General features: G+C 37.6%; 1 protein-coding gene across 1 annotated transcript in view; it reads right to left on the bottom strand.

The window, feature by feature from the left end:
• AGMO (alkylglycerol monooxygenase) overlaps positions 1 to 24,346 on the bottom strand; it is a 195,082-nt gene that overhangs the window by 13,411 nt on the left and 157,325 nt on the right. The gene's annotated exons all lie outside the window — the stretch shown is intronic.

The following is a 24,346-nucleotide window of genomic DNA, read 5'->3' as shown; positions in this document are numbered from 1 at the left end:
TGATTTGGCCCAGAATTTTATAACATCATCTACCTCATAAATTTCATTGAAATTGCATTACATTAGGATGTGGCTTATGAGATTGTTTAGTAACTGTTTAGTAATTATTCATATATGTCATTTTTACCTATACATATTGATATCCAATGATCTTTTCATAGGTATACTTAGTCAAAAGTCTATGATCCTGTTCTGGACAGGTTACATAGCTGGTTTGAAGCCCTTATATTGACACTGTTCAACATTTTTTTCCAGTTCTACCTTTTGAAGTATTATATAAGTATTTCTTAAGTGGACTTAATTAGTCCAATTAAAGCACAGTTTAATGAATGCAACTAAAAATGGAATACTAGATAGCTATAGCTGGTAAGTAAACAGCAGAATAGCACATATATGAGACTCTAAAATCCCTGGATTTAATGGTTATTCATTGCTCAGTGAATCAACAGAAGCACTATCAGTTAAGCTTACAGTTCACTAGTTTATGTGCTTATTTTAAGGACAGCTCTATCAGTCTCATTCACAGCTGCACCTGTTTGCTACCTACAACACTGTCACTGCCTGCCCCTTCTGTCACAGCCTGTCTTCCTATGAAATGAAGAAACATCTGTCTGTCAACTGGGGAAATAAGTAGATGATCAATGTTGTCTGAAAAAAGCTTTGGGAATGATCAGGTCTATAAATGTGATAATCCTTCCTTACAGACAATCAAAAAAGGTATTCTCCCCACAAGACATCTGAATGATGTTTGCTTACTCACAGAAGGCTACTTGAACAGCCACCAGCTAGTCTTCCCCAGGGCTCTCCACCCCAACCCATTTTTCGTCAAGACTTTTCACTTCTATTCAGTCCCCAAAATTCTTTGTTGTTTTTGTCTTGATGACTGCCTAGACACCAGAGACCTAGTTCTACTTCAGCGCAATGATCAAACTGCATTACCAATGTTCTTGCACTAAGAGCTAAGCTGCTCTCCTAGCCAGTACGTTACCCAGACAGAGCAAGAGCCTTGGCTTGACAGCATCTACACAGGTAGTCTATTATTTAGTGTCTGAATGCTCCTTCAGACCAGAGAAGTGTAAAAGCTGCTGAAGTCAATGCCAGCATCGTAGATGCAATATTTCTAAGCCATAAGGATAAGAAGTTAGATCTGCTCTGAGTGGTGATTTCATAGCTAAGCCATGTAGGCTGCTGCTGCTCCCCTCTTAAGAGGTAGAAACCACCAGCAAGGTGGATCACATAAGAATCCCTCTAGGAATGGAACAAGAGAAAGAAAGTGGTTTTGCTTGATCAAACCACAAGAAGTCAGCAAGTCTGAGCTGGTAAGGAAGTCACAAATTCAGAAAAAGAACTACAGTATTTAAGCTGCACCTTGCCCAAAACTGTTCAAACAGGAAAAGAGTTATGGGAATTTTGCTGCCTGTGTTATACACTAGAGATTGATTCTGCCCTGTCTCACTTTCTCCTTTGCAACTCATTGATTGAACTTCCAAAAGAACTGGTATCTGACCTTTCTGCTTTCTTGTCCTAGTATTTATAACGGAGAATCTTATACCCTATCAGCTAAAAGGTGAGCAATCCTCTCTTTTTTCTTCAAACCGAGTGACAGAGGTCTTTAAAAATGTCATATGGATGCCCAAGATAAAAGGTCCCTTTCTGACAATAAGAATCAATCCCCCACTACCTATTTAAATAAGAATGTAATTATATTCAATTCTTCATTAAGGATCAAAGAGGTTTTGCTGATGGCTTATTAACCTACAATTAACCTAGGTAATAGTATATGTTTATCTCTAGTTTTAGTTTAAGTATCTGAAATGTTTTGGTGTGCTAGCTCTTTTAATTATTTTTCTACCCTTCAACTGACTTGTAATTAATTATTTCATTTTTTATTGAAAGTATCTCCTATTTTTACGTCCTTCAAGTACTCTCAGAATAGAAGCTTTTTGTAGTTATGCATATAGATCAGCCAAATCATACTTTCATCGGTACTATAAAAATACATTACTTTGCTTTTTTGTTGAAAGCCTGCATGCATACTTAAATACTGAATCATACAGAAAATATGGAAAATAAGTGTTATCATAAAAATCATTAAAGTAAGAGAGTGAAAGGGAACAGAGCTATAGAAGTGTAGACACACTTCTGACAAATTCATATATATGTGATATATATGTGATATAAGAACTAATCTTACAACCCTTACCCACAAAAGTAGTTTTACTGAAGTCTATAGGAGTATGCACATAAAAAATACAGGATTAACCCTGAAAGCCTGAAAGAAATCCACTTATTTTTTCAGCTATGAGAACAAATATTGCATCATAAAACAAATTATGTCCAGATGAGTAAAATAGTTTAGCAACAGATAATATTATAGAAGACTTATAGGCACGTCTATAGTGATGACAGATAATAGAACCTAAGGAGAGGCTATTACAGACAATTTGGAGTAAGGCATTGAGTCTCCTGATTGTTAAAGAAATTATTGTCAGATACTGCAGGAAGATTAGTCTGTATCTAAAGGGATTTACTACTGATATCATAATAACACCACCAGAGAGGACTGATTTTTGGAATAAAGGAGAAGCTCAATGATTTAAATGATCTGACCCCTGTACTCGGCACTGGTGAGGCTGCCCCTCAATTCCTGTGTTCAGTTTTGGGCCCCTCACTACAAAAAGGACATTGAATGACTCGAGCGTGTCCAGAGAAGGGCAACGGAGCTGGTGCAGGGTCTGGAGCACAGGTCGTACGGGGAGCGGCTGAGGGAACTGGGGGTGTTTAGTCTGGAGAAGAGGAGGCTGAGGGGAGACCTCATCGCCCTCTACAGCTACCTGAAAGGAGGGTGCAGAGACCTGGGGATGAGTCTCTTTAACCAAGTAACAAGTGATAGGACAAGAGGGAATGGCCTCAAATTGTGCCAGGAAAGGTTTAGACTCGATATTAGGAAGCATTTCTATTCAGAACGGGTTGTTAGGCGTTGGAATGGGCTGCCCAGTGAGGTGGTGGAATCCCCATCCCTGGAGGTGTTTAAGAGTCGGGCTGACATAACACTGAGGGATCTGGTGTAGTTGGGAACTGTCAGTGTTAGGTTAATGGTTGGACTGGATGATTTTCAAGGTCTTTCCCTACCTAGATGAGTCTGTGATTCTGTGATTTAAAAAGTGACTTAAAAGCACCTCTATCTGCCACTAACCAGAGAAGAAGAAATGAATGAGTTTGCCATAGATTGAAGAAAGCTTATCACAGTCTACACTACTATTTAAATTCACTCATGAAAAAAGACAAAAATGAAGAAGAACCAAACAAGTCTGGACACAGATTTTGTATTTTTGAATAAACAAACATGAGTTCTTCATTAACTAAACCCACCGAATGATTTAATTAAAATGCATAGGTTTTTTCTAGCTGTAGCTAGTAATGTTGTAGGACCTTATGACAGGTCTGATTCTGATTCACAGAGGAGGAACTGGATCAACACACTACTGTGTTTACCAGGCTATGAGCCATTCTAAAATGTTGAGGAACTGTAACATGAGGCGTGACTCCCAGAGGATCTCTACATTCACTCAGGGTGAGCTGGACATGGCATCCTACACAGGCTGCTATGGCACAATAGCAAAGGCCGCTTGCGATGGTATCCTTATGTAGTTTCCAAAATGGGCCTTGAAGGGGCTTATTGTACAGTTCTCCCACGCATAGTAAGAACAAGTAATAATTGTAAAGTGCAAAATATTTTTTCCATATTTTTGTAATTTTGCCCAGTGATTTGTCAGTCTTATGAATTCAAAGTCTGTTGATTCCTATGTTAATTTATATTCAGTACTGAAAAATAATTGTCTGGAAAATGTAAGAGAGAAAGAAGTTACATTTATTTATATATCTTTAACACAGCTAACCAATTTTAGAGTTAAAAAATATTCAATAACCATCAGACCTATATTAATGATTTTTTCTCCATAAACCCATGGTCACCTTATGAAGCATTGAACTGGGATATATTAATTTAAAATACGAATCAAATGAAAGATCCATTCTGATGGTGTAAAACCTTAACCAGGGAGTTGTGCAGAAGGTGTGGTTGATCAAAAATGAAATAAAATTTGTAGTATGACATGTTTATCTGGAAGTAAGAGTAAACGCATACACATCTATCCTTATTCTGTCAAAACACACTGAAGCTCTTATGTGTGATTGGTATGACTGGAGCTTATTAGAGAGATGAGGGGTGGGGAGGAAGAATTTATCAACCCAAAAGATATACCTGTGGATTTGAGTTTGCTTTCTTGTTTTTTTGCATTAAATATTGCAGTTGAAAATTATTTATCTCCATGAAAAAGTTTGCTATGTTTAAATGTACTTTTAGAAGAATAATTTATTCAACACATTTAAACCCTTTTGTTATATACAAAATTAATCGAAACAGAATGATTTCTTAATAGATTTATTAATCAAAATTAACCAACTACTTTCTTATGGATTCTGCTTTTTGTACAGATGATGCCTTATTACAAATGCTTAATGCTTCTGCATTATATTATTAACTCATTTTTCTATTAAATGTATGTTAAACATATGTATAACCTTGTATGAAGACATCCTATTGTATTCCAGACATCTGCCCTGGACAAAGTTGACAAGGTGCTTGACAAATTTTGGGAAGGCAGTCCCTGAGGAGCCTCCAAGAACTACCTCTCATCTCTCAAGTTCAGTTGAGCCTATCTGGTACAACAAGTCTAATACAACAGTTTTTATAGCTACTGGTAACTAGGCAAAAACATGAGGAGGTTTAATGGTATCCAACCACACTGATTCTCCAGCTGAAATAATCAGATGGAAATTTATAGCTTTGTTGACTGGGAACAATCTTTGGCATAAATACTGAATTCTCATGAAGGAACTGTATGCTCATGGACTGGATGAGCATTCTCTTCACTTGGTAAAAAAACCTGGATGATGGCCAGGCCCAAAGTGTTGTGAATGAAGTTAAATCCACTTGGTGGCCAGTCACAAGCGGTGTTCCCCAGGCCTCAGTAATGGTCCAGTTTTGTTTAATACTTTTATCGATGATCTAGATGAGGGAATTGAGTGCACCTTCAGTAAGTCTGAAGATGACACCAAGCTGGGTGGGAGTGTTGATCTGCTTGAGGGTAGAAAGGCTTTACAGAAGGATCTGGACATGCTGGATTGATGGGCTGAGGTTATTTATATGAGATTCAACACGGCTGAGTGACAGATCCTGCACTTTGGTCATAACAACCCCATGCAATGCAACAGGCTTGAGGAAGAGTGGCTAGAAAGCTGCTCAGTGAAAAGGGACCTGGGTGTGTTGGTCGACAGATGGCTGAATACAAGCCAGCAGTGAGCCCAGGTGGCCAAGAAGGCCAATAACATCCAGGGTTGTATCAGAAATAGTGTGGCTAGCAGGACTAGAGAAGTGATTACTGTGTTCAGTTTTGGGACCCTCACTACAAGAAAGACACTGAGGTTCTGGAGTGGATCCAAACAAGAGCAATGGAGCTGGTGAAGGGTCTAGAAAACAAATTTTATGAGGAACGGCTGAGGGAGCTGGGGTTGTTTAGCCTGGAGAAAAGGAGCCTGAGGGGAGACTTTATCGCTCTCTACAACTACCTGAAAGGAGGCTGTAGTGGGGTGGGTGTTGGTCTCTTTTCCCAGGTAACAAGTGATAGAACAAGAGAAAACAGCTTCAATTTGTGCCGGGGCAGGTTTAGATGGGATATTGGGAAAAATTCCTTCACCAAAAGAAAGCACTGGAACAGGCTACCCAGGGAAATGCTTGAGTCACCATCCCTGGAAGTATTTAAAAGATGTGTAGACATGGCAGTTAGGGACATGGTTTAGTGGTAGACTTGGTAGTGTCAGGTTTATGGTTGGAGCTGATGATCTTAAGGGCCTTTTCCAACCTAAATGATGCCATGATTCTATGGAGTGAGATTCAAATTCTTATTTCTCAGGCAATAGCAAGCAGGCAAACCACCCTACCAGCGCTCACTCAAATATGGTTCCTAGTTCAGGGAATGGTAGGTTTCCTAAGGCCTTATAGAGCAAGGAAAAGGCCTGCAATCTGCCATCCCAACATATGGTGGAGGAAGCACCATTCAGAAAGAATAAAAAATTGCCTTATATATACAGAGCAATACAAGGAGGCTATTTACTTGTAGACTGAGTCATTACTATCTCCTCAATGTTAAATAGATAACAAAAAGCCAAAAGGTCAGCAGCATCTGTGTGCTAGTATATATCCCCTGTTAAGCTCACAAAAGTTAAAAGGATTAAAAAAACAGGCTCCTGGGACACATAAAGTTATAAAGTACAATGAACACTTGCCTCTTCCACAGAACAGCAGTAGAACTCTCATAACTTCATTTTTGCTGCTCTCCTGAGGAAAATGCTCCTTACACATTGATGGCTATACTTCCTTTGTAGTTACTTCTTTTTTACTTTTTTTTTTTTTTTTTTTTCACTCACCATCCTGCTATTACACCAAAAATATCACCACCAATAGCAATAAAAACAGAATCACAGAATCACAGAATCGTCTAGGTTTAGAAAGACCTTGAAAATCATCCAGTCCAACCATTAAACTAACACTAACAGTTCCCAGCTACACCAGATCCCTCAGTGCTAAAATGACCCTACTCTTAAACACCTCCAGGGATGGGGACTCCACCACCTCCCTGGGCAGCCCATTCCAACACCTAACAACACATTCTGGAAAGAAATGCTTCCTAATATCGAGTCTAAATCTTCCCTGGGGCAACTTGAGGCCATTCCCTCTTGTCCTATCACTTGTTACTTGGTTAAAGAGGCTCATCCCCAGCTCTCTGCACCCTCCTTTCAGGGAGCTGTAGAGGGCGATGAGGTCTCCCCTCAGCCTCCTCTTCTCCAGACTAAACCCCCCCAGTTCCCTCAGCCGCTCCCCGTACGACCTGTGCTCCAGACCCTGCACCAGCTCCGTTGCCCTTCTCTGGACACGCTCGAGTCATTCAATGTCCTTTTTGTAGTGAGGGGCCCAAAACTGAACACAGGAATCGAGGTGCAGCCTCACCAGTGCCGAGTACAGGGGTCAGATCCCTTCCCTGTCCCTGCTGGCCACGCTATTGCTGACACAAGCCAGGATGCCATTGGCCTTCTTGGCCCCCTGGGCACACTGCTGGCTCCTGTTCAGCCGGCTGTCAATCCACACCCCCATTTGTAATTTTCTCTACCTAGGGCATTAAAGGAAAAATATGGGTATTGTATGTCACATTTATGCTAAGTGGACATCACGGACCAGTTTGGAACTTGGATTGGTATTGCTGCTCAGGTATTGTAGTGATGAGAATATTATAAACAGATACATATATACATATATACACTAGAAATCCATTACATATATCAATTCCACAATATGAAACACAAATATACAGGAGTTACATGGGATATGGATATTAGAAACATGACTGGAAAAACTTTCTGAATCAAGTTCCCACAATGATAAGAAACCACGCAAACAAATATTCTGTTCAGAAAACTCTACAGAAAATAACAGAAGCTAAAGATATTTCTCCAAATGCTTTGCTAAATTTTCTGTAATAAAATCACAAAATCTGCAACTGCTATATAGAATGAAAAGATCAGTGAAGCCACAGTGGCGCTATAAGAAGCACATAGAATAGGACTACAGATCCACGAATTCCTGGCTGTATGAGCCAGTTTTTTTCTTCATTCTCTGGTTAAAATCTAATAACATACTACAGAGAAATATATTAATAGAAATAGAAAGATACTAATAGAAATATATTTTCCACACTAATGTTGCCTAGAGAATGATTTGGAATTTTCTAGGAGGAACATATTGTAAATTACATAGCATTATAGTAATCCACATCATTAATTTTTATATTTATCAATTCACATTAATTAATTATCACCTGGAGCATTTGTGTGGCTTCTGTAAATAATTGTGTGGCCTGGTAATCCATCACAAAAGATTTATTGTGTACATTTATTTGTGGAATGCTTAGCTGAAGCAGTGCTCAATAATAATGAATGCAGAAAAGAAGACAGAAAACAAAACATGTATGTGAGAAACATTTCCTTTAGAAGTCTGCTCTACAGACAGAAAAGCAGTGTGGTATGAAACTATAAGTAAAAGTGAAATCAAAACAAATTCATTGACACAACAGGTACAACATTTCAAGAAAATGAGATGCATGTATTAAACTTCAGCTATACATCCTAAATCTCATATCTTATAAAAAACCCCCAAATCTCCAAATCCAAAAAGTTGTGTGAGGTTTTATTGATACTAGCCATCTGAATGGCCAGTTTAAATTGAGGTAATTGTTCCTTTCATGTGAGAAACTAGTTCAAACAGATGGTGGATCAGGTTGAAAAAAATTCTTTAAGAAATCAGATATCATTTCATGAAACTCCAGAAGTCTTTAGTTTCTGAAAAAAGTTTACAGGTAGCTTCAAACAGGTGCACCTGGGATATAAGTCACATTAAAGAAAGTTAAATTCCCTTTAAAGTTCCTTTCCCTGACAAAGCAATCCTGTCAGGTTGGTATGCTAGGGTACGGACATTGTGGCACGGTGGGAAAGTTAATCACCCTTTCGCATAATCACAAAACTTAACAGTCATTTAAGTCATCAATTCCTGTAGGTTGGCAGTAGGAGGTTGTTTTCATTTTTGTTTTCTGTTGCAACATCTCTATAGCAAGTACAGATAAAAATCTTACTTAAATCTTCTAGTTAATTTAGGGTTGAGTTTTTGTCTTCTTACTGTTAAGAGTTTGGTTTTGGCTTTCTTGGGAGTTAAAGGTAATAAGTTAGGACATGGAACATGCTGTCACCATTTAAACCTTTTTGACACATATAATCATTTGCAAAATTTAAGCACACTGAAATTCATTATCTGAAAATCTCTAGTTTAAACATGTTAGCTGTTTTTTAGTTCCTGAGGTTTAAAACTTTTAAATAATCTGCAAGTTGCATCTTCATGTTTTTACCTTTGTAAAACTGGTATAAATGGCATAAAATCACAATACCAACATTTAGTATGCATTCCTCAAGGAATAAACGACTACCAATATATATGACTAGAGAATTAAGCACCAATAATTAAAAAAAAAAAAAAAAAAAAAAATTTTAGTGCCTTCAAATGTAATTATGTGGGGGCTTTGCGGTTTGTTTTTTTTTAACACTAAAAATATCTCATCTTCTACTCTTAGCTATGAAGTAACTAATGATGTTAATAGGACTATATAAACCAAATTTATGCTTCTTGTTTTGTCCCCAATTCACATTTATGTGAACTTGGCAGTCGTGTCCGAATGATGAACATTTTAATTTAAACACAATTAAAATAACCACTTCAGCAATCTAAACTTGATGTTCTCAGTTCAGTATTCTTAAACTGGCACTCTGACCTGTTAGTTTGTCTGCATTGCCACCTGGAGGACCTCACAGCAAAATCAGGTTGAATTCCTTGGGTGACATTCTGTTTTAAGGCTCCACAAGCTATAGCAGGCTCTTGTGCTGAAGGAAGAGACCCACCATGGCTTCCCACTGCCCCCTGCAAGAGGAAGCCTTGAAAGGTCCAGAAACAGCCTGAAAGATGTCTAGCTACCTAACCAGGTATAGGGTAAACTGTGTAGATAGGAGATACACTTCTCTGTCTTCCCCTCCCCTCCACACTGTCTTTTCTCATGTATTTTTTGGATTACTAACTGTTAAATTAGCATACATAGTATACATAGCATACATAGCAATAGCTACAGTAGTTGTGTTAATCATAAAGGTCTGACACTAGCACACAGCTGCCACATATGATAAGCTGAGAAAAAGAGATGCAAAATGGAGTTCTCCAGTCCAACTGGACTACCTAACATTACTGCAAATAACTAAAAAAAAATCAGTCAAGAACTTGGTCCATTTTTAAAAAGACAAAACAAACCCCCCTATGACTAAACATTGAACAAATGGTAGCTTTTTGAAACTACTGCTTAGTCTGAGGCCTTAGATTTACATAAAAACTGAGAAAAAAAGTGAGAAAGAATATGCTATGGGGTTGAGCAACAGAGATTTGAAGAATTTTGCATCCTTAGGAAAAATGAAACTTTCAAGAATATATCAACCTGCAGAACATACTCATAAAACATCATATTTGGGAAGGAAAATAACATGATGTTACTTTGAATGACTGTAAAGACAAGCCCTTTATAACAACCAGAGATAAAGGAAAATGTTTTTAAAATAGTGCAAATATAGTGACTCTGTAGAAAGTTAAGAGAATAATGTGTGACAGCAAGAAACAAACTTAACTGTTTTCATCAAAACTGCCATATTTGCAAGAAGCAAAAGTTTTCAGAAAAACCTGAAAACTTTTCCATATGTCTCCTCAAGGAACATAATACTCTGGGCATATTTTGCTTGCAAGTCTAGCTGGTCAAGCAGATACATGCTAATTAGCGCAGATCACTGTCTCCTCACAGACTGAAATCATGATGTATTTGTGAAAGGAGCAGATGCTACCCAACACACAGAGATGACACTGCTGCACCATGGATAAAAGGCTGCTGCAGAAGGAGGGTGATCAGTATGAGTAATGAAACCCCCATCAGAATTGTCCAGGAGATGACTACAGATAGTGATTGGATTATTACTTTGAATGCAAGGAAAATGCTTATTAATCATAAGTTGGACACAGGTGCAGAGGGTTAATGTGATATCAGAGGTCTGACTAACAGACGAAAAGGGAAAATTTAGTCTTATGGAACAAAGAGATTCAAACCTTATGTTATACAGTTTGTGTGAGTGTGAACTAGATAAAACAATGAGGAAAATCTTGGTAAGTCAGTACAGCAAGTTTTAGCAGAAAACAGACTACCTGTTATAGGCATGAATATGATGCCATGAAATCAGAAGCATAGCCTACAGAAGATAGAAAGGGAAATGGAAACAGAAAAAGGGAAAGAAAAAAAAAGTTATTTTAATGACAAGAAGGCTGAACCTCCTGGAACTAGAGAAATCATGTGGAATTACTGACAGAGTCTTATTACAGAACTTACTTCTTCTTACTTATTGCAAGAGGGCAATATTTTGGCTGCCTTTCACAGTTCCTGGGCATGAAGAACCTTCCTGTGGCCAGGTGCAAAGCCTGTAAGGACACCTTCTGTTGCTCTTAACTGGAGTGGAAGATCTCAGTTCTTGATCCTACTTCTTTCCCCAATCTAACTAGGGATTGATATATTACTGCAACCACATTTTAGTGCCTGGATTGGAAGCTTATAGGCTGCGTCTACACCAGGAGCTCTCTTGCAGTAACTGAGGGAAAGCACTGGTTGGAAGCAATTTCTGCTGAGTTCCTTGTGTTTCCACTGTGTTTAAGGAAGAGAAAATTAATCTGGATGCAAATATTTGTATCAAATACAAACGTAAGCATACCATTTCATTATGCCAAAGCCTCATATTGATGGATGTGAAAGGAACCCTTCTAAAATATTGTGTAGGCTTAAAGGATTATGACTACAATATAAGACATGAAGGATGTAAAATAAGAAAACCTCCATGGTATGACATGGAGGTGAGCAGGGTAGACAGCACAGAATAAAAGGTACAGCCTCCAAAACAGTAAGAGACAAACCTATTTTAGCCCACTTTAGCATGCCAAAGCTACTAATCTGTTTTAGTATTATGCTGGATACTCCTTATATTTCCTCCACAGGTTTCTACACAGGAAATTAAAGTCTGTACTTACTGTATGGCTGTTACCTAACTGTAACTGTTAGGCTTCACTTAAAGTCTCTTTCTCTAGCAAAAGAGTGCTAAAAAATAACAAATCAACAAGCTGCTTGAGACACATGTGGTGAAGGATTGATTTGGAGGCCAAAGATTGTTTCCTACTGATGGGAACAGCCTTTCTGCAAACTAAGTGCTTTTTTATATAAATATCGAATCTATGGAAAGAGGAAATTATTTAAAAGACACAGTAAAGACTAAACAGTGTATATAAGGGGACAGAGAAGCAGGAAAGAGACAATCCCTGAGAAAAGCTTATATACTAGTGACAAAGAGAAAACAATAGCAGGGGGGAGCAGAAAAGAAAAAGCATAAAGCCAGGAGAAGAAAAAGCAGAGAGGAGTTGAGAAGAGAGGCTACAGGAGACAGAGTGAGATGAATACCATATAAAAGCATGAGAAGAGGAAGATAAATTAAGGAAAGAAAAAATCAGTAATGATAGATAAGAAAAATAGAAAATGAACTGGCATAAAAAATAAAAAAAAATTGTAATTACTCATTCTGAAGGTGTTGAGCAATTGAAGAAAAAGTAGATTAAAAGTAAAAAAAAACCCAAATACTCTCTTTATATAGTGCATATACCTTTCTTCTGCAACCTTCCCAGGATAAGAGGCTTGCTGGTGTTTCATGGAGTGCAGGTGTATCGAGTGGCTACCCTATCACCCAGCAGCAGACTTGGCCATCATTAGTGCTGTCCTGCTGGATAGGGCAATGGTTATTGCAGGACCCTCTAACCTGGGTTTTTCTGCAAGTGCACCAAACTGTTGGGCTGCCATTTCATAAAGCAAAATTCATTTGCCAGAAAAAGGGTTAAATTTAATACAGCTGGACAGCTGAGCAGCTGCTTTCATGATTTAAATAAAAACAAGCTGAAATCCTTGCTGTCAGCTCAGTGATATATGACTTGTAATGGGATGTTTCCAACCTTTTCTTCCATATGGTCGCCTACGTTAGGTAATACACACAGCCTGCAGTGCAACCAGCTTCCCAGAAAACATCTGGGACCCATTCCTGCTCTGTTAGCTTCAGTATTGCCTCCCACAAACACAGATGATTCATAGGACAACATCCCTTTGCTTAAGGATCAAATTAGGATGTTTCATTGATAATTTTATCATGCATCCCAACTGGAGTTATGGGAAAATAGAACTCATACAAAAAAGAATTTCTCCACACATATTTCCACCCTCCTATCTGCAGTTGATAAAGTTAAGATTTCAGAAACAGATTTTAATGACTGCTTAGGATAGGAAAATAAAAAAAAAAAAAAAGAAAAAAGGAGAAAAGAAAAACTAGCCTATCTCCTGTGAGGAATGCATTTCCGCTTGATTTCATCTTCTGTCTTGCCTAGTTTTAGGTTATCTCCCCTTTTAAAAATGTGTTTGCTGACAGGAGAATCATAACATAATACTTTTTTCTAGAAGCTGAAATCAAAACCAATTATTTCTTCTATTGATAAGAGATTAGGGATCTGCTGTAAGAAAATTATTTAATAATTAAAAAAAAATATAGTGGAATAAAGAGGAAATGGACAGTCTGCCCTGGAACTCATGCAGTGAATGATACAGGCTGGCTGCTAGAGGTCCTGTTAAGAACAAAGTTGGCAAATACTGGCCTGTCACTTCTCTAGGTTAGGTCCCTCAGATATTAATTCAGTAGTCCATTTAATTATCTGCTTCTGAGAATAAAAGTCTTTGCCGGTATTCAATTACTTCACTTTTTGTGGTCACAGTTTTGAACATAAATGACTGACAATGCCAGAATTTATGCAGCAGTTCACTGATTTGCACAGTTGGTTGCCCACACAAATCAGTGGGTTTGTGTGAATGTTTTTAAATCATCTTTTCCAAAACAGTTTAAATTCAACGTTGAGTTGCTTTGGCGTGATACATTACCCCATTAGTATTAGTGACAAAAACCAACAGCTGAGGTATGGCACTTCGTATCTACTCAATTTTAAAAATGCTAGTTTTTCCCCCCTGCAGTTTTAGTGAGTGACAGAAAGTGGATTAGGAAGATAATTTAATTAGTTGACTACTATTAAACAATAAGCAGCTTGCAAACACATCTCTAACAGTCAAAATAATATAAGGATTCCTAACAAAAAAAAAAAAAAAAAAAAAAAAAAAGCCTCTGTACCAACATAAAATTTAAAATGCTAAAAATGGATCAGATTCCTCTGTCCTCTCCATCCCAGATATAAAATAACATAAAACATAAACCAGGAATATTTTCCCAAGGGCAGATGCATACAAATGTACTCCTAAGTTGTTTTTCAAGAATCACCCAGTTGTCTCAGGATAGTGCTGGGCCACTGACAGGTATATCAGGGCAATCTGTGAGCAACTCAGAGACGCTGGGCCACGATCCTGCCCGTAATGAAACAGAGGCAGGCTACTATAAGGCAGAGTGGATGTAACCAGAGACAGGCCTCTGTAACCCCAACCTTTCACATCTTTCTAAATCATGAAAGAGCTGGCAGCGCTGGTCCTGGACCAGACCAGAGTCAGCACTAACAAAAGACTTAGAGCTGCCCTGCTCCCAGCTGACACTCTTGTGATACGCTCAAAGGATATGCAGCACACATTCTCACCCAGTGCGTTACTAGGATTTATGAAAGAAAAATCAAGGGCCACCTTTATTTCGGAAAGTCTAGTTACATATTTGTGCAAATATCTCCTGGTGCTTTTGTTTTACTGACACTTAGAAATTGCTGAACAGCTCAAATTCTGGTAAGTTGTGCCATAAAATCTACAATCTGATACCATGGGATCTTCTGGAGTGATAAAAAAACATATATGAAAGGACAGACACAATGTTTGTTAGAAAGTTGTTGCTTTTACTAGTAATTTTCTTCAGTCATTTTTCTCCCATTGATTCACTATTTTTTTGTCAGCTTAACATTTTGATGACTTGTTGACAAAGAAACAAATTCAAACTTAGCATCTCAACAAACAGAAGATATTGACTCAAAGAATATGTATTAAAGACAAGTCCTTTTCAGAATTAAGTTGAAGCACACCAGAATTTTTCATGTTGTATAGACTGCTGCAAGTAGCAGAATTCATGGTACTCCTTTACTTTTCAGTTTTGAGGAAAGATTTCATTTTCTCTCTAACTGGTCATTCACTATCAAAGACAAAATTCAAATAAGTCAATCTTTTCCTCTATGTGATGTTGATTTTTAGCTATTTTGGATGCACTCCCCATCTTAATAAAATACAACACAATAGAAAAATGTAAAATTAATACAAAAGTTAATTTGAGTGTTCATTTTCAAATTCTAACACTGATATAATATCAAAGTATTATCAACACCAGAAGTGACTTACATGAAACGTCAACAATTTATAATGCACAGAGGAATTCTCCTCAGTGAATGTATCTTTGTGTGCATTAAACGTGAGTAAACTTCTGTACATTTTATCTGAAGAATTGAAGTGGTGGAAGTAGAAAGCAGAGTGATCATACTATTAGAAGTGGAAGTACCAAAAAGAAACTGATCATCTTCCAGGGTATGTGACAATATCCCTAGATAAGGCAAACATGCTCATCTCTGTGCTACCGATGCTCAGAACTGCAAATCCTGTGAAGTTCCATAGAAAGGTGGCTGGACAAAGAAAAAAGTTTTGGTTGAGAATAAAGTGAGGTCCCAGAAACAGTACCTCTTCCTTTCTTTTTTTTTTTTTTTTTTTTTTCAGATTTGTTTGAAAAAGTGTAGAGAACAAAGATGATATATGCAAAATACCAGCTACCTGCCAAAACCAGAGGTGCTTACACTAAACCACAATGTTTCCAAAGCCTCAGCTTCCTTTACACCTGGCTCAGTGACTGAAAAGCTTTATGGTGAGCCTCACAAAATCACACAGAATCACGGAATCATCTAGGTTTGAAAAAACCTTGAAGATCATTCAGTCCAACCATTAACCTAACATTGACAGTTCCCAAACTACACCAGATCCCTCAGCGCTATGTCAACCCGACTCTTAAACACCTCCAGGGATTTCAACGCCTAACAACCCCTTCTGGAAAGAAATGCTTTCTAATATCCAGCCTAAACTATCCCTGACACAACTTGAGGCCATTCCCTTTTGTCTTATCGCTTGTTACTTGGTTAAAGAGACTCATCCCCAGGTCTCTGCACCCTCCTCTCAGGTAGTTGCAGAGGGCGATGAGGTCTCCCCTCAGCCTCCTCTTCTCCAGACTAAACACCCCCAGTTCCCTCAGCCGCTCCCCGTACGACCTGTGCTCCAGACCCTGCACCAGTTCCGTTGCCCTTCTCTGGACACGCCCGAGTCATTCAATGTCCTTTTTGTAGTGAGGGGCGCAAAACTGAACACAGGAATCGAGGGGCGGCCTCACCAGTACCGAGTACAGGGGTCAGATCCCTTCCCTGTCCCTGCTGGCCACGCTATTGCTGACACAAGCCAGGATGCCATTGGCCTTCTTGGCCACCTGGGCACACTGCTGGCTCCTGTTCAGCCAGCTGTCAATCAGCACCCCCAGGTCCCTCTCTGATTGGCAGCTCTCCAGCCACTCCTCCCCAAGCCTGTAGCGCTGCTGGGGGTTGTTGTGGCCCAAGGGCAGCCCCTGGCATTTGGCCTTATGGAAACTCCTCCAGTTGGCCTCAGCCCATCGCTCCAGCCTGTCCTCATTCCATTTCACCTCACTTATACTTTATAAATCTGAGTAAAATAATACTAACCTAAAGTTTAGATAATGTCTGAATTTAGAGTTAAATACCATTTGATACCTAAAGATAATGGTATGGTACTTTTGCCCCCAAAGCTAAAAGCCTAAAAGAGTTAGGGACTGTATTCAACTCAAAATATGAAAACTGATGCTATCATCATATTTCACAGAAGTTTATAACTTGTTAAAATAGGATTAGTTATAAGCAGGTGATATACTTAGGTTTTAGCTTTCATTTCTCAGGACTGTTTCATTCTTTCACTTGATTTTATCCCCCCCTTTGCATCTTTTTGATGTTATTACTAGGAATCAGCCATGACAGAGGTTCAGGAAAAAAACAACAAACAAACACCACAACCAGAACAGAATGATATACCATGATCAATGAAAGCACAATTATGAACTTTTCTAGTAATGCTTAACACTAGTAAGCCAAGCCAATGGAACTGTGTATAGATCACAAGAACATGCATTCAGGTAACTGAATGTATATGAAATAAAAAGTATCTCAAAAAGACTTATTTTCTTTTTCACATAGTGGGTTATCTAAAATACCACATACACAGAACTTTTCTAAGTTACAATTTCAAAGACTATTTAATTAAATATTATCAGTGTTAGAATCATGACCTAGTTTGAATGAAGAAATACCTTCATGCTGTAGAAAGCTTTTCCATGAAGAAAAATATATATTTGAAGGATGCCTGAAAGACGATTTAACTGAAAGAGGAATGATAGGCATGCCTTTCTCAGAAATACACATACATCTGCAATTCTTTAAGATTCAGCTAGGTGCACATAAGCGAATGCAAAACTGTAAGCAGATGACAGATTTAGAGTGTAGGAAAGTAACCAGAAGGACCATCAAACTAGAGAAAATTCCCTTTCTTGTGACAACTAGTATGTTCTCTTGGGCAAAATCCTGAACTGACTCACGTCTGTAGTCACATCCTCCTTAATGAGACAACTCAAAGAGGTAACAGGGGACCAAGATCTGCAGCTTCTGAACACTCTTCTCAATTTCTTGTTATTGTGCACTGAGGTAACCAATTAGAGTGAAGAAATGTAAGAAGGGTTCTTCTAGAAAAATGAGTTCCAGCAACTTTTCTTCATCTGCTTAACAGACACTCTGGTGCAAGGGACCTCTGCAGGAAGAGTTACCTAATCCAAAACATTCAACTCCTGCTTGAATTGATTATCAGGATATTCCCAGGCCATATTCCCTCATTTTTATTTCTTGAGATTTTTTTTTTTTTTTCTTCACAAGAACTGCTTGGGGGTTTTTTGGTTTTGTTTTAGGTTTTTTGAGGCCAAAGAGCTAATTAAGGTGATTTTTCTTGTCTGTAACAAAGTTCTTAGACCAAATATAGGTATTTTTCACCACTTAAGAATTTCAGAAATAACCATAACTATTAACCTTTGGACTTCCCACTCAGACCTGAAAAGTAATTAATGAAATGTCCATGGCTACAGTAACTTCATTCTCCTATAAACTGCTCTTAAAGTTATATGTGCAGCCAGTTAAAAAGCACTATCGTTCAAGACATGCTGGCCATATTCCCTTCTTTATGACCACCATACCTTCATTAACAGTGTAGAGGTTTTGAAGATGTCTTGAGCCATTTAACATTAGACTATGATTCAAGAAAATGTTTTTCACTCGAGTTTTGTTTGTGCTGGTGAAGCACAAAAGTTTGGAAGGTCCCCTGAAAAATCAGGCTAAAGTTAATTAATCTGTTCTATTGAATTCCATAATGAAAGCCTAATTGTGGAATAGGATCTTTGATCTCTCCATGCTCCTTTTCTCTCTCTACATAGATATTTTCTTTCTGGACCCATTCAGCCCATAATATTTTAACCAAAACCCAGAAATTATTTTTTTTTTTCCTTAGGAAGGTTAAGCATAATGAGGGTTCTAACTTCAAGGAAAACAACAACAACAACAACAAAAATTATCATAGAAATACTATTCAATCATAACATCAATTAATAACGCTAAACTATCTATCTATCATCCAAGTAAATGACACATGGAAACAAAATTTGTCCTGAAGCCCAGGAGTTCATAACACTGTTGGGTGGGGAGACCAGGGTGGTTATGGGAGGGAACAAAGCCTGGAGCGTAGGAGATAATGCATGTCCAGGGAGATGTGCAAGATGATCTGCAAGCTTTCTTGAGGGTGGATAAAGGCTTCAGCAACAGGAAGGTCAGAAGGAAACTGCTGGCAAATAGGTGTGGAATAATATTCTTGAAGAAGACTTATGGGAGGGATCCAGGTTTGAACTCAGGCTAGCTTAGGGAGTTTTGTTAATCAAGTTAGAAGTTAGGAGCATAGTCCTGCCAGGAATATGATGCTTCAGTGATAGAAAGTGAACTTTTAGAATACATAAAGATATGGGATTAAACATTTCTCTGGTGCCTCAGAGAACTTTAAAAATTGCAAGGTCTGGGCATAAACAAACAAACACAAAGTCTTGTAAAGATTATTTTTACTTCTTAGGTAGTAGAGGTCTAACCTTCATAGACAATAATGGGAATTGGAAGCCAAACACCTGAAGCCTTCAGATACTCTGCCTGAGGTGTCCAGGCTCCATAAAGAACACACACAGTTTTAAAAGTACCAAAACCCAGTTCATAAATACAGGCAAATGGAGGAGTGATCCACCTAAGCTGCTCAACAGGAGGCATAGGCCTGCCTCTGAATGATGTAGGAGCAAAGGAAAATCTTTCCTACCACTCAATATTTTCAACTCTGAAGTCTCCCTTAGATCTGAGTGCCTAAAAATATTATTCATTTTAAAGTAAAAACTGGAGGACATTCTTGTACTTTCTGTGTGCTCAGTATGCCCATTGAACCAGAGAGACAAGGAGTACAGCTTGGTGGCTTGATTGCTCTGTTTAACCCTCAGACCTTGAGTTCAATTTATTCATAGAATATTGAAGATTTTGACACAGAATTGAAGAGCTTCAACCAAAAGAGCTTGAGTGCAAGCATCCCTAGAAGGTACTCTGGCACTCTCCTGATCAGTTGGGGTCCTAATTTTAAAAGCATGGGCAAAATCAGACAACAGAAAAGCACGGTGAACTTGGATCTTTCTTTTAAGTCCTAGATAGATTTAAGAAGGGCATTACCACCACTACCCTTTTGTTACGTTTCATGTGTTAAACCAGTGATGCAATAGTCAGTAAAAAAGTAGCTAAAATAACTTCTATGGCACACATAAGAAATGGGCAGTCATGATGTTGACCAAATTAATAGAGCTGTAAATCAATTCGTTTATGATTATCCTTGATGCATGATTTAGCTAACTCTGCTCTGAACCTTGCTGAATTAGTATACCTCAGGAGAATAAGTGAGAAATAGCTTGTCTGAGACTCTGGTTGTAGTCTGAGCAGCAGAGTTCTATCTGAACTTGTCTGGTATGCATTTAGAAGCTGAAATGCTCATGGCTTAGGCCACCTCCTAGCCTAAGGGACAGATGTCCCAACAGTATTAAGTGTATGAAGGACTGAGGGGCAAGGGGAGAGTTTTGTTATGTTGCAGAAATTGGATGTAGTTGCATGAAAGGTATTCAGATGTATATCTACCCCTGTCCAACTTTGAAAATATTTCTAGTGATATTTGTACATGAATGCATTTCAATATCTTTAGACATCTGATAAAAATATCCTCTGATAAGACAGCATGCTAACTTTAAGTTAGCTTCTTTTAAGTGGAAAACAGAATCAGTCATTTAGAAAGTAGTGCTGCTTATACAGGTTACTGTAGCATCCAAAACTTAGCATATATGCATGCTCATCTTGCTAGAAGTTGATATCTTTCAAATACACTTTAGAGAAAACTGTCCAGAAAGAAACCTCACCAAAATTCTTATGCTTAATTAAGCTTAAAAACTTACTAAAAAAAAAATCAGTCAAACATCTCATGGAAAGAAAATATTTAAATCAACTTTGAGTTGATTGACTTTTGTAAACCACACAAAAGTTTTATGTTTTAAAAAGTCTAAGACCAGATGAAGAGTGATTATTTAATTTTAAATGGTACTAATTTCTGTAGCCCTGAGGTAATTATGAGGTAGGTAGTGTATCTTAATTTTGAATGCAAAATGTATTGTAGAAGGATATATTTTGCATTCAATACACTAATATTAAAAATAATATAAACTGTATGACTGTAACATGGTGGAATTTGGCTTAGAATTTTAAAAAGAAACTCTCCATCAGACACAGCAAAGAATATCATATTTAAATAAGTTTAAGATGTTTTCAGTCTATTCTGTTTTACTCAAGAAGACATTTTTTCTCTAAAGCAGCATAAAAAATAATTGTATTTAAATAAGTTTAAGATGTTATCCAGTCCATTCTTTTTTTCTTAAAAAAATATAATTCATCTGTCAATGAAGACAATTATAATGTTTCTGAAACTTCCTAGCCACAGCAATAATGAAAATGCCATTTGTACATAACCTATCAAAAGACAGAAAAAAATGCACATTCTAACATGATAGACAGACAAAACTATCTTTAAAAATAAAATTAAAAGGAGTAATCAATATTATAGCTTCATAGGTTTTGCTGACCATAATTAAATGTCAAATCAAAGACAACTCATGCTTTTTTTGATCTGCCATTTTCAGATACATAGTAGAATGACTCAGAGTGCCACCTTCATTATTTTAAAAAATACAAAGAATAACTGTCATTAACACCCTCCTCCACTCTCCCACACTATTTTTTCTATACTTTCTTTCTTAGTAGCTAATAATGATTTGAGATTGCAGTGTATTTTGTTACTCTGCCTAGAGTGAAAATCTAATTCTCATTCTATTTCATAGATCCTTCCAAGATTAAAAAAAGCCCAAACAACCACAAAAAAACCCCCCACCAAACAAAACTGATTAAAGACTAAATAAGACCAATATGAGATTTTCTGAGCTACAGGATGTTCTTCCTAACTATTCAATAATTTCTTCAGTCATTTTATGTGTGATCTCTACAGTTCACATACCTTAAGGCAACATCACGATACCTTTAGGCTACAGCAGTAAAGTACATTTTAGAGCACAGGAGTGCTTTCTAAGGAGAAGGCAAAAAAATATTTTTTTTAAAGCTCTACTGTTAAATCTGGTTCTACAGAAAACAGAATATCTGAACCTGCAGAGATCCCTGTCACCCATCATTGCTGCTAGCCTCAGCTACATGGACTGAATAGGATAATGAAATAATTTCGAGATCATTCACCACTATCTCTTTTTCTAAAGACTTTGGATAGCCACAAACCATCCCTAATCTAATGTGCACAATGATTTTGGCTTTTATTCTCCATTTGCTTGCAAGGTACGCTTGCTATGTAGCACCATCACCTTCTCATGCACAACACAATCTGAGGTTACTCAAATCTGCAAAAGCCAAGAATTTTTTACATTTAGCAGAAACAGCATTGAAAATACTTCTTTCTCCTCAAACCTCTGAACTGGAAGAAAGTTGTTTCCACCAGCAGTAAGAAACTGTGATGGAGCAATGGACTAGGGAAAGATCTTCGGTTTGCCTCATATTAAAGTTCAGAAAAAGAAAACACGAATATTTCTCAACAGCAGAAAACCGAGAAAATCTTGAAGGAAATGTTCTTTTTAGTCAATCAAGTCTAAATCCTACAGAATTGTTTTACAATGTGCATGCCTAGTGTGTACATGCTTTTTACTTATTGATTCGGGGAGCAGGGGCGGAAACACAAAGCAACTGAGTATTTGTATTTTTCACTTGGGAGATGGAGTCAAGCTAGAGAGAAACTGTAAGTTTATCATGGTTGCATGCTGCCCTAATCAGTGTAGGCAAGGGTTTTTTTTCTTAATGCCATGCTAGTAAGTGATAAGTTCAACATGATAGCACTGTAACTCTGACTAGGGACAATCCTGTTGATTCTGGGTAAATGCCGATGTAGAATGAGCATGTACAGACATTCTGAGACTCATACAGGAGTCATTTGAATACATTAAAATGCAGAAATCCTTGCTACAGAAGAAATGAAAGCGGTTTCTGAGGGAAGTTAGGGTGTCTGTAGCTCATAATTTGAGAAATAATATGCTTGTCTCACCTTCAGATTAGGGGAGGATTTATAGGAATCTTTGTAAACCGGAATGAACAAGGAAATTCAAAGGATTATATGAAAAAAATCACCATTCCAGCAGTGGTATGGAACCTTCTGCTGCACTGCTAGAACTCCGGTCATTTGGAAATAGTTTGATAGACTGAATGATATATTAGAAAGAAACATGGATTTATTTCATGCTCCTGCAGTGCTGAAACAGAGAATGGTTTTGTTAAGTAGGTGATTTTTCTACTTTAAAAGCCCAGTTTCATACCAAAAAAGGACCCATTTATGAACTCAGTTATACAGTCACAGACTCATTTCCTGTCTTTATATTTCCAGTTTGCTTTCAAAGTTATTCCCTTCTGCAATTTGCCTTTTAAAGGAATAAACTGCTATTGAAATTGTGGGGGCAGAAAAAAAAAAAATCACATTTCCTCCAATGCACTTGTGAATTTCATTATATGTGAAAAGCAGTTTTTAGCTGCAGAAGCCAATATTGCTTAGAGGAAGGGGCAGCTGGAGGTGAAAGGCTAGTCTATACTTTCTGTGACCTGTCAAGCTGAAGCACATGCATGTGATGTAGGCCACTTGCAATGGGGTGAACCTAAAAAAGGGGGGAAGTTGGTGGTGTCAAGGGAAAAGCCTTGGAGAATTAGCTGAAAACATTTGCAACAAATTGCCAAAGTCATTTGAGTTCGATTTATTTCTTGTTGTGTTGCGAAGTGGGTCAAGAGTTCCCTACACCCTGTACCTCTAATTTCCTTTCTCTTTCCCTGAAAATGAGCACTGATAGGGGTGTGAGAGAAGGGGAACAAAGTGGGAGGGACTGTGGGTTTTTTAAAGGTAGAAAAATGTATCTAGGCAATAAGGAGGGGGGAAAAAAAAAAAAAGGATAAAACCCTCCAAAACAAGAGAATATGTGAATGATAATTCAGAACTGGGAAGGAAACACACCACCACCACCTGCCCCACAAAAGTGCCCTTTTTGCAGAATGCTACACCTCAAAAATATTAAATTTTCAAAATATTCCGCTGGTATAAAATTCACTGCTAAAATACCAGACATTAACTTCTATCAGAAAGTAAAGCAATAGCATCCTAATTTTCCACTTTCTTTCATGATTTTGACTGAATGAACTCTGTGATAGTTCACAATTAGCAACATTGCCTTTTACTCCATTTAATTTGGAACAGGAGAATTAGGGTAGTATAATTTTTTTTTTTTTTTTAATTCAGTGTATTTTATAATGAACCTTTTTATTTTCTGGATGTTTAAAGATCAATTGCCAGGTTTTCCACTTTCTTTCCCCATGTTGGTTTTTCTCTGCATGAGAAAGGGAAGCCCTAAAATACCCTGATAACCTTCAGTTTACAAAGGTTACATCTTATCTCGCAGACGGAATTTCGCCACATGTCAATTTTGTTGCAGTTAATGGTAAATAAAAACTAAACAACACATATCTGAAAGAGTATAAACAAATCCTTTGTCTCTTGTGCATCATTATCTCTCTGTAGATCGCTCTACCTGAAAAAAAGAATACAGCTTGTCCTGTGGTTAAGCTGTCTGTATGAACATATTGCCTTTCTATGGTTTTTAAAGCCATTTCTGAAATGCTTCGTAAAATATAACATTAAGGAGACATTCTCAAAAATACTCCTAAATATGAACTCGGGTCTGCAAATTTCAGATTTGAAACTTGTGCTGTAAAATCTTGTTAAATTAATTTAAATATTTTTTTGCAGGACAAGTATAGAAA

This window comes from Athene cunicularia, assembly GCF_003259725.1.
Source record: "Athene cunicularia isolate RWA chromosome 2 unlocalized genomic scaffold, athCun1 chr2_part1, whole genome shotgun sequence".
In the NCBI taxonomy this organism is placed as follows: Eukaryota; Metazoa; Chordata; class Aves; order Strigiformes; family Strigidae; genus Athene; species Athene cunicularia.
The sequence above is the reverse complement of the archived record's forward strand: the minus strand, read 5'-3'. Positions and strand labels throughout refer to the sequence as shown.